General features: G+C 41.7%; 1 long non-coding RNA gene across 1 annotated transcript; it reads right to left on the reverse strand.

Moving 5' to 3' along the window:
* Positions 1-225: 225 nt before the first annotated feature.
* On the reverse strand, positions 226-6451 carry LOC117975204 (uncharacterized). The gene is made up of 2 exons (XR_010108966.1): positions 6009-6451; positions 226-5919 (listed from the first exon to the last, which is right to left on the reverse strand). It is a non-coding gene; the product is annotated as an uncharacterized LOC117975204 (long non-coding RNA).
* Positions 6452-9265: the final 2814 nt, after the last annotated feature.

The raw sequence follows: 9265 nt of genomic DNA on the forward strand, positions 1-9265 counted from the left end.
GCCAGTCTTTTAAATTTACCATTCTAATAGGTATGTAGTGGTGTCTCATTGTGGTTTAAATTTGCATTTTTGTAATGACTAATAATGCTAAACAACTGGTCCTGTGTTTATTTGCCATCTTGTTTGGTGAAATGTCTGTTCAAATCTTTTGCCCATTATAAAAGCTGGGCTGTTTATTTTCTTATTATTGAGTCTTGAGAGTTCTTTATGTATTGTGGATACAAGTTTTTGTTTTTCTTTAATTCAGATGTGTAACTTGCAAACATTTTCTCTCAGTCCATGGCTCACATTTCCATTCTCTTAAAAGAGTTATTCAAAGAGCAGAAGGTTTTAATTTTGATGAAGATCACTTTTTCAATTTTTTTATGGCTCATGCTTTTGATAGTGTATCTAACAACATCCCGTTTGCCTAACCCAAGGTCACAAAAATTTTCTTTCTTCAGAAATCTTTGTAGTGTTGTATCTTTACATTTAGATCTATAAGCTGTTTTGAGTTAATTTTTACATATAAGATGTAGAATGCCTGCTGTCACCCATTCCTATTCAACACTGCAGTCGGTGTTACAGCCATTTTGATAATGCAAGGCAAAGACATAAAAGGCATTAACATTGGAAAAAAGGAAGTAAAATTTGCACATGATATGATAATCTTTATATAAAATCTGATGATTTTCTAGGAATTGAGAACTAGTAATTGAGTTTAGCAAGGTTGCAGGATACAAGATCATTATACAAAAATCAATCGCACTTCTAAATACAGTCAAGAACAACTAGAAATTGGAATATTAAAACACAATCTATTTACAATAGCATCAAAAGTAAAAAGTGTTACGGGATAAATCTGACAAAAAAGTGATGAAATACTTCTAGAGTAAAAACTACAAAACACTGCTGAAGGAAATTTAAAAAGAGCTAAATAGGTGGAGAGATATATCCTGTTCATGAGTTGGAAGACTTGGTATTGTTGTGATGGCAATTTCCCCCCAAATTGAACTATAGATTTAATGCAATTCTGATCAAAGATCCCAGAAGGCTTTTTTTTTTTTGGTAGAAAGTGATGTTTATTCTAAAATTCATAAAGAAAGAAAGACAAAGGACTTAGAAAGCCTTTGAAAAATAATAAAGTTGGAGAACTAACACTATGTGATTTCAAGACTTATTATAAAACTACAGTATTCAAGGCAGCAAGGAATATAGATCAATAGAACAGAATACAGAGTCTATAAATAGATCCACACATAAATGGACAACTGATTTTTGACAAAGTTACAAAGGCAATTCAGTGGAGAACAGATAGTCTTTTGCCCACTTTAAATTGGGTTGCTTTATAATAACATTGAGTTTCCTTTCAAAATTGAGTTTTGAGCGTTTTTTTATCTTCTTATTTTGGAAACCACTCCTTTATAAGGTATGCATTTTGTAAATATTTTCTCCCAGTTTCTTGTCTTTTCATTTTCTTAACCAAGGCTTTGAAAGAGCAGAAGTTCTAAATTTTGATGAAGCCCAATTTATCAGCTTTTTTCTTTTATGATTTGTGTTTTTGTGTCCCACATGAGAAATCTTTGCCAAACTTGAGTCACAAAGATTTTCTCCTATGTCATCTCCTGAAAATTTCATAGTTTTAGGTTTTACATTTAAGTCTATGATCCATTTAAAGTTAATTTTTGTACAGGGAGCTAGGTATGAACTGAGGGTCATTTTATTTTGCATATAATGTCCATTTTTTCTAGCCCTCTTTATTGAAAAAGACTATCTTTTTTCTATTGAATTGCCTTTGCACCTTGGTTGAAAATCAATTGACCATATACGAGCAGGTCTATTTCTGGATTCTCTGTTCTGTTCCATTGATCTATGTGACTATCCTCTCACCAATACCACACTGTCTTGATTACTGTAGACTTACTTTACAGTAAGTCTTGAAATCAGGTAATAAAAGCCTGAGGCCTTTTCTCAGTTTGAGAAGTTTTTGCCATCTAGAGAAGCTAGGAATGAAAAATAATTTTGTTTTCAAGTCCAGCAGATCCTGGCTCCTTTATATTTAATAGCTTGTTTTAGTTCGTTTCTTTCCTTTTACATTTTATCATAGGTAGCAAGAAAAGGCCAGATAACACTTTTAATATTCTGCTATAACAGTGAGTTCACTGGATACATGTCTTCTTTCTATGTTACCACAGGTGACAAACTTTCCACCACCACATAACAAAGTTCCCCTTTCTTCCAGTTTCTAATAACATTTTTCTTAATTCGGCACTGACATCCTTCTCAGGACTCTACAAGCTTTTAGTATGTCCCAGGCCCTGCCAAGGTCTCTGATGCCTGGATCTGGCCCAGAGCCTCTTGCACAGTTACAGTCAAATGGAGCTGGTGCTGGGCTAGCAGGGGGCAGCTGGGTGTTCCTGAGCCTCTCTCTCTCTTCATGGAGTCTCCGGGCTCTCTGTGCAGTCACTCTGCATAGGCTAGTTTGGGCTTCCTCACAACATGGCAGTCTCAGGTTGGCCAAATTGCTTACATGGAGGCTGTAGGCTTCAAGAGTGAGTTTTCTAGGTCACAAGGAGGAAGCGGCACCATCTTTTCAGACTTAGCCTTGGAAGTCACCTATGGATGAAAGCCACTTCCACCATACTCTATTGCTCCAGGCAATCCCAAACTCACCCCAATTCAAGGAGAGGGGACACCGACTCTTACCTCTTGACAGTAGAGTGGCAAAGTACTAGAAGAACGTTTGGGAATACAAGATATTTTGTGGCCACCTTTGGAAAATACAATCTACCACAATAAGGAAAACCCCTCATTTAGGAAAAATTGTTCTTAATGCATAATTTTAAAAATCTCTCATGTCCCATAATTATTTAATGCATTTCCTCTTTTGTTGTTCTAGAAGCTTCCTCTGGGGATTTAGCTATCAAAACCAGAGGTATGCTGGAGGTAGCTCACACTGGCTCATGAAAGCCAATTGTTAAACTTTTAGAAATTTTGCAAGCTAGTTGTTAAACAGCAATTATTTTAAATTAAATTATATAACACTCAAAGAGATTAAATTAAAAACATATAATAAATGATGCACTACTCATTACTTTCTGATTATTTTATAAATTTTGCTATTATCTATGCTCTTGAGATTAAAGTCTATTGTATCTATATGGTGGAAATAATGTATAATGGTGGGTCACTCACTGTGCCTCTCTTTCCAACTTCATATTCAGTGACTCTATCTTGTTAGCTTGAATATAGCCATAGTGGGAATATTTACACCATGAAAATAGACAGATGCTACCAATCAGGGCTTTGGCTGATTGTCTAGACCTCAGAAAGAAATGAAGAAAATGTTATAATACAGATTAAATTTTAAAGTGTGTTGTGTTATACCCATTACATTGTGAATAGCAATAAAAATTGGAGTAAATATTCTTCCAGTATTAAAAACTATTATCCAATTTAGCAAAGAAGTTGATGGCTGAGTGAAGTTTCAACATATGTCTTCATTGTCTCACTTTCATTTTACTCATTAATGGAAATGAAAAATCAGCCAACATTCATGTTGGAAATACACTCACGGTTGGGGTGCAACTCCATTTGTCAAATCATGGTTGGCTTGCAGCCCGGATAACACAGAGAGACCCTATCTGTAAAAAAATTTTTTTTTAAATCATTAGCCAGGGATGATTGGTGGGCGCCTGTAGTCCCAGCTACTGAGGAGGATTCCTTGAGCCCAGGAGTTCAAGATCAGCCTGAATTATATCAAGATCCCATTTCAAACAAATGAAGGAAGGAAGGAAGGAAATCATGGTTAACTTGCAATTACAGATAGATAATAGCTACAGAGCTTGGCAAAACTAAATGAAACTTTATTATTATTTGCAAAATTTGCACCACACATCCTTTAAATCAGTAAAATTCATCACACAAAAAAAGTATGTATGTACATGCATACATGTATACATTTTTTAAGAGATGGGAGCTTGCTATGTTGCTCAGGCTGGTCTCAAACTCCTGGCCTCAAGTGATCCTCTTACCTTAGCCTCCCAAAGTGCTGGGGTTACAGGCATGTATCACTATGCCTGGCCTACAATTTTTTTAGGACAGCTGGTTGCTACTAGCCTGCCACTGATCAAAACCCACCACTGAAAGAATGACAGTTTTCATTTACTGAGAAGTTCGTGAATGTTGGAAAATAATAATAGCTAATATTCATTGTGTGCTGTTCTAAGCCCTCTACATGTCTCATCACATTTAATCCTCACAAGAGCCTGCGAGGTGGGTACTATTATTATTACCATTTTCAAGATCAAGAAACTGAGACACAGAGGGGTAGAATAACTTGCCTAAGGTCGCAGAGCTGAAAAATGACAGAGCCAGGATTTAAAGTCATGAAGACTGAATCCAGAGTCTGTGTTCTTAGCTCCTGCTCTGTGCTGTTTCTCCAAGGGTAATGTGCTATCTTGGAAAGGCATAAAATAATTGTAACGATTCTACTGACAATAAAATAGCTAATTTTTGGCTGGGCGCAGTGGTTCATGCCTGTAATTTCAGCACTTTGTGTTGCTGAGATGGGTGGGCTGCTTGAGACCAGTAGTTTAAGACCAGCCATGGGAAACATGGTGAAACCCTGTCTCTACAAAAAAAAATACAAAAAATTAGACAGGTGTGATAGCACACCCCTGTAGTCCCTGCTACTCACGAAGCTGAGGTGGGAGGATTGCTTGAGCCTGGGAGGTTGAGGCTGCAGTATGCTGTGATTGCACCATTGCACTCCAGCCTGGGTGACAAAGCGAGACCCTGTCTCAAAAAAAAAAAAAAGCTATTTTAAAAAAATCAATTACTTTCATTGTGTCAGGCTCTGTGCTAAGAGATTTGCATGTTCTGTCATTTAACTTCCAAATATACAATTTCTGCTACTATCCCCATTTTACAGGAGAGGAAAATGAGACCCACAGAAGTTCAAGTCACCAGGCCAGTTATTGTTGGGCTAGCACTTGAAGCCAGGTCTGCCTGAATTCAGGGCCTCAGCTCTTTCCCACGCATTTTTAGCCCAGAACCAAGCTGTTCATAAAAGGTGTGCCTGCAAATAGGAAACTAGAGAGCATGGGCCCTCAGAGAGAGCTCTGAACCCCATCTTCGACCTCGAACCTGTCCTTGGACTGAACCTGTCTTTAGGAGGTCTGCCCATACGGATGAATCTGGAGCAGAGGCCGGGCTCAGCAGGAGAGCTTCACAAAACTGAGATTCGATGAAGCACAGCCCCGTTTTAAGGGCTGCACCAATCCACCCGGAGCCTTCCGTGTTCTCTCTCTCTCCAACAGCCTCCCTATGAGGAGCAACTGTAGGGACCGAGAGACAATAGCAGGCTGGGCCATGGGGAGGGATTTTTTTCCCGGGATCTCAGTGGAGATGGGGAGGTAGAGTGAGGGAAGGAAGCAGCCAGGCAGAGAGGCGCGGGGCTTTATTAATTAATTGAGGGAGAGACGTAATGGAGGGTGGAATCCACAGAGGGAAAGCGGGCTCCACCTCGAGTTTATGGGTCATTTTTCTGGTGGCAGTTCAGTTGCCCCAGAGAGGATAGCACCTCGGTCTGTCGCCTCCTGACAAGCACTAGGGGCCCTCAAGGCAAGTGGGATGTACCCCCCTCCTGGCCTGCAATAGAAAGAACTCCCTTCCCGGATTCCAGGCGCGCTGGCTTTGGCCACGTGGAATGGTCATGGTGGGCTGCACTGGGAACCACATTGCAGGTTCGAATCCCAACTGCACTGTGTAGGAGCTGCGTGACCTTGAGTGAATTGGTTGACATTTCTGTGCCTCAATCACCTCCCCTGTGAAGTGGGAACAACAGTACCTTCCTCGTAGAGTTGGGACGAGGATTAAATGCTTGAAATGACGCCAGTCCCACAGTAAAGCTTTCGGCAAAGGATGGGATTATTGGACCTGGGAAGGAGAAGACAGGTGCCTCAGTTTACCACGGATTCCACATGTGACCCAAATGCCAGCATGGGGGAAAGGAGACGTCTCCTTACCCCTTAGGCCTGGACAGTAAGTGGACTCCATCAATTCCACAGCCTGCCAATTTCTGGTAAATTCCTGTGTTCTTTTCTCCTCCACGGCCTCCTTCATCCACCATCTCTGCTCCTCCATGGGTACCTACGCAGACCCCAGAGACATCCCAGGGTCCCTCGGACACTCGCAGCTTCAGTTTCCCAGCATTGATTGCACTGCTCTGGGGAACAGTGCCCGTCCCTCCCCAAGGGCCCGAGGGCTTCTGGGAAGTGACATCCTCTTCCAGGGGTGGGGCCTGTGGCTGAGGTCTGAGCCAATCAGGATAATCCCTACCCCTTGGCTACAGTGATTGGCCCAAGGATGGGCATCTGACCTGAGCTTGTTCATCAGAATAAAGATGAATGTTTTCTACAAATTGAGGGAAGAGACTCCTTTGCTTGCTGGTCTAAAAAAAGGAATGATCTTTCTCCAGGTGCTGCTGACAGCCATCGTGTGCTGCGGAGGAAGATTGCCTGAGAATGGAGCCATTCAGGAGGAAATGGGGCAGAGAAATAAAGAGAAATCAAATCCCATCTTTTCAGTCCCGCTTCCCTCACTCCCTCATCCATTCTTCCTAGCAGACTATTCAGTTGTGCTTTTTAAGATTTATTCTGTTTTTGTTTTTCACCTAAGACGGTTTAGCTTGTTTGTTTTTCTCTTGTTTGCAACCACTGTGTTCTAGCGGTTATTACGAATTTAATAGACTTTATACAAGATTTTGTAAAGGGCAGAAAACTCAAGATTGGACAGTGACTTTCTCCTAGGACACTATCTTGCCGGTGCCCTCACCTCAGTCTCCACCCTGGACCTCCGATTTTGTCCCTGAAACTTCAAATTCTTTTCCTTCAATTATACAATGCAGCAGCTCTCCTTTCAGTAGTGCTACTTTGTACCCTACCCTGGGGAAGAGGTAGCTCACCTTCGAACCTGAGCTCTTGGCAAGGTCTTTTTCCAGATCTAAGGCAGTTCCCTTCCTAAGGGAGAGTCAGATGCCACTGAGGAGAGAGAAAGGTATTCGGAGGGAATGTTATGGCAGACACTGTGGTTGCTCACTAATGTAACATCCCTTCTCTTCTTCCTTGCTGTAAGGACTCTAATCTTGTTCCGGGATTTAAGGAAGGTGGGTTCAGCCTCTGGCTTAGAGGATGGGCATGTAACCCAGTCTGACCAGCAAGGTATAAAGGTCAATTTATGGGCAGTCTGGGAAAGTTTTTCTTCCCTGATAAGAGGAAACCATAAGGGGATCTCTCTGCTCTAAGCCTCCAGTTACTTCCTTCTCCAAAAGCAGTTATGTGAGGATGTGATGCCTGGAGCTGTGGAAGCCATTTTGTGACCATGAGGAGAAAGCCAAGAGAATAACAGAGACACTATCCCAATGTCCTGAGTATTGTTCAGCTATGAAACTAACCCTGGAAACTCCTTGGGCCACATAGTAGATATTTTAAGTTTTGCCAGCCATATGTCTCTGTCATGACTACTAAACTCTTCATTTATATCGTGACAGCAGCCTTTGACAATATGTTAACAAATGGATGTGACTATGTTCTGAGAAAACTTCGTTTTCAAAAACGGGCTAAGGGCCAGATTTGCCCTGTGTGCCACAGTTTGGCACAACCTGTATTTTTGGCCATATTAGCTGGATTTGCCGTTACTTGCACTCAAAGCATTTCTAACAGAGCATATATGGGCTGCCCTAGAGGGCAGTCTCTCACCCCAAACACAGCTGTGCTCACAGGCTCAATTGCCACTTGCTGGAAGCAACAGCTTATTTTCTTCTGTCTACCAACATTCATTCACTCAACAAATGTCTATTGAGTGCCTACTCTGTGTCAGGAACTGTTCTGATGCTGGGGCTAAAATAGGAGATGTTGAACCCTGTCCTTGGGGAGTTCTCTTTATATAACATCGGGAATCAAGAAAGCCTTCCTAGAGGAGGTGATAATTAAGTTAGCTCTGAAGGGTGAATAGGAGTTAGGAAGATAAAGGGCAAAACATGTGGGCCTGGGCGGGTAGGAGGGCATTCCAGGCAAAAGTAAGAGGGGACATGGCGCATATGTGAGTAGAAAAGGGAAAATGAGGGAAAGAGTGGAGGAGAGTGAGGCCAGAGAGGTTAAATGAGACCAGATCACATGTGAGCTGGTAGGTCATTGGTTTTCACACTGAGTGAGATGGGGCAATTGATTGGAGGGCTTTGAACAGAGGGGGACATCAACCACTGACAGCTGCCTGGGCTAGGGTGATGAAGAGGTCATGAACAGGAGATAGCCTTGAGAGATTCCAAGGGGTAAAATAGGACTTGAGGATAAAGCAGATGAGGGAAGTGTCTAGGATGACATGCAGGGTTCTGATTCTTAACTATTTTGTTGTATCTCTAAAGAAATAGACATAGAGCAGAGGAGAATTCAGAAAGTTTTTTTTGTTTGTTTTTGAGACAGAGTCTCACTCTGTCACCCAGGCTGGAGTGCAGTGGCGTGATCTCGGCTCGCTGCAACCTCCACCTTCCAGGTTTATGTGATTCTCCTGCCTCAGCTTCCTGAGTATCTGGGACTATAGGCACCCGCCACCACGCCTGGCTAATTTTTGTATTTTGAGTAGAGACGGGCTTTCACCTGGTCTCAAACTCCTGACCTCAGGTGATCTGCCCACCTTGGTTTCTCAAAGTGCTGGGATTACAGGCATGAGCCACTGTGCCCAGCCCAGAAAGTATTTTTGAGGCCTTTGTGCAGTGGCTTTATCAGAAAGAAAGGAGCAAAAAATAGACAGGAGCTTGGGCTCCTACCTCATAATCAAGTTTTGCCTTGCATTTGTCCCAGAAAATTCACTGGATTAATTGGACTTCAGCACAATTGTCTTAATTTATAGCATTAAGTAAAATCTATATATGTCAAGATGCAAAGTGCAGGAATGTAATGGGGACTGTCACAGAGGCTGCTACATGTGCAGTATTCTTTCCTAACTGCCTAAGAGGTGTTTGCCTGAAGAATGGGGGAGGACATGGTCTAAGAGCTATGCAGGAACTAGGAAGGGACCTGGGCCTCGACCAAAATTACATGAGAACACCATGTGTGCCAGGCAGTCCCTGAGTCCAGGGACTATTTTACTAACGACTAACACTCTACTAATCTATTTTAAAATTTCATTTTAATGGTTATCAAAATACTGCAGATACATTGATTTTTTTAAAAAATAGTCAAACAGTCCTTATATTTGCTATGGATTGCACATGGCTGCAAGTAAC

Source organism: Pan paniscus, chromosome 10 (assembly GCF_029289425.2).
Source record: "Pan paniscus chromosome 10, NHGRI_mPanPan1-v2.0_pri, whole genome shotgun sequence".
Lineage (NCBI taxonomy): Eukaryota > Metazoa > Chordata > Mammalia > Primates > Hominidae > Pan > Pan paniscus.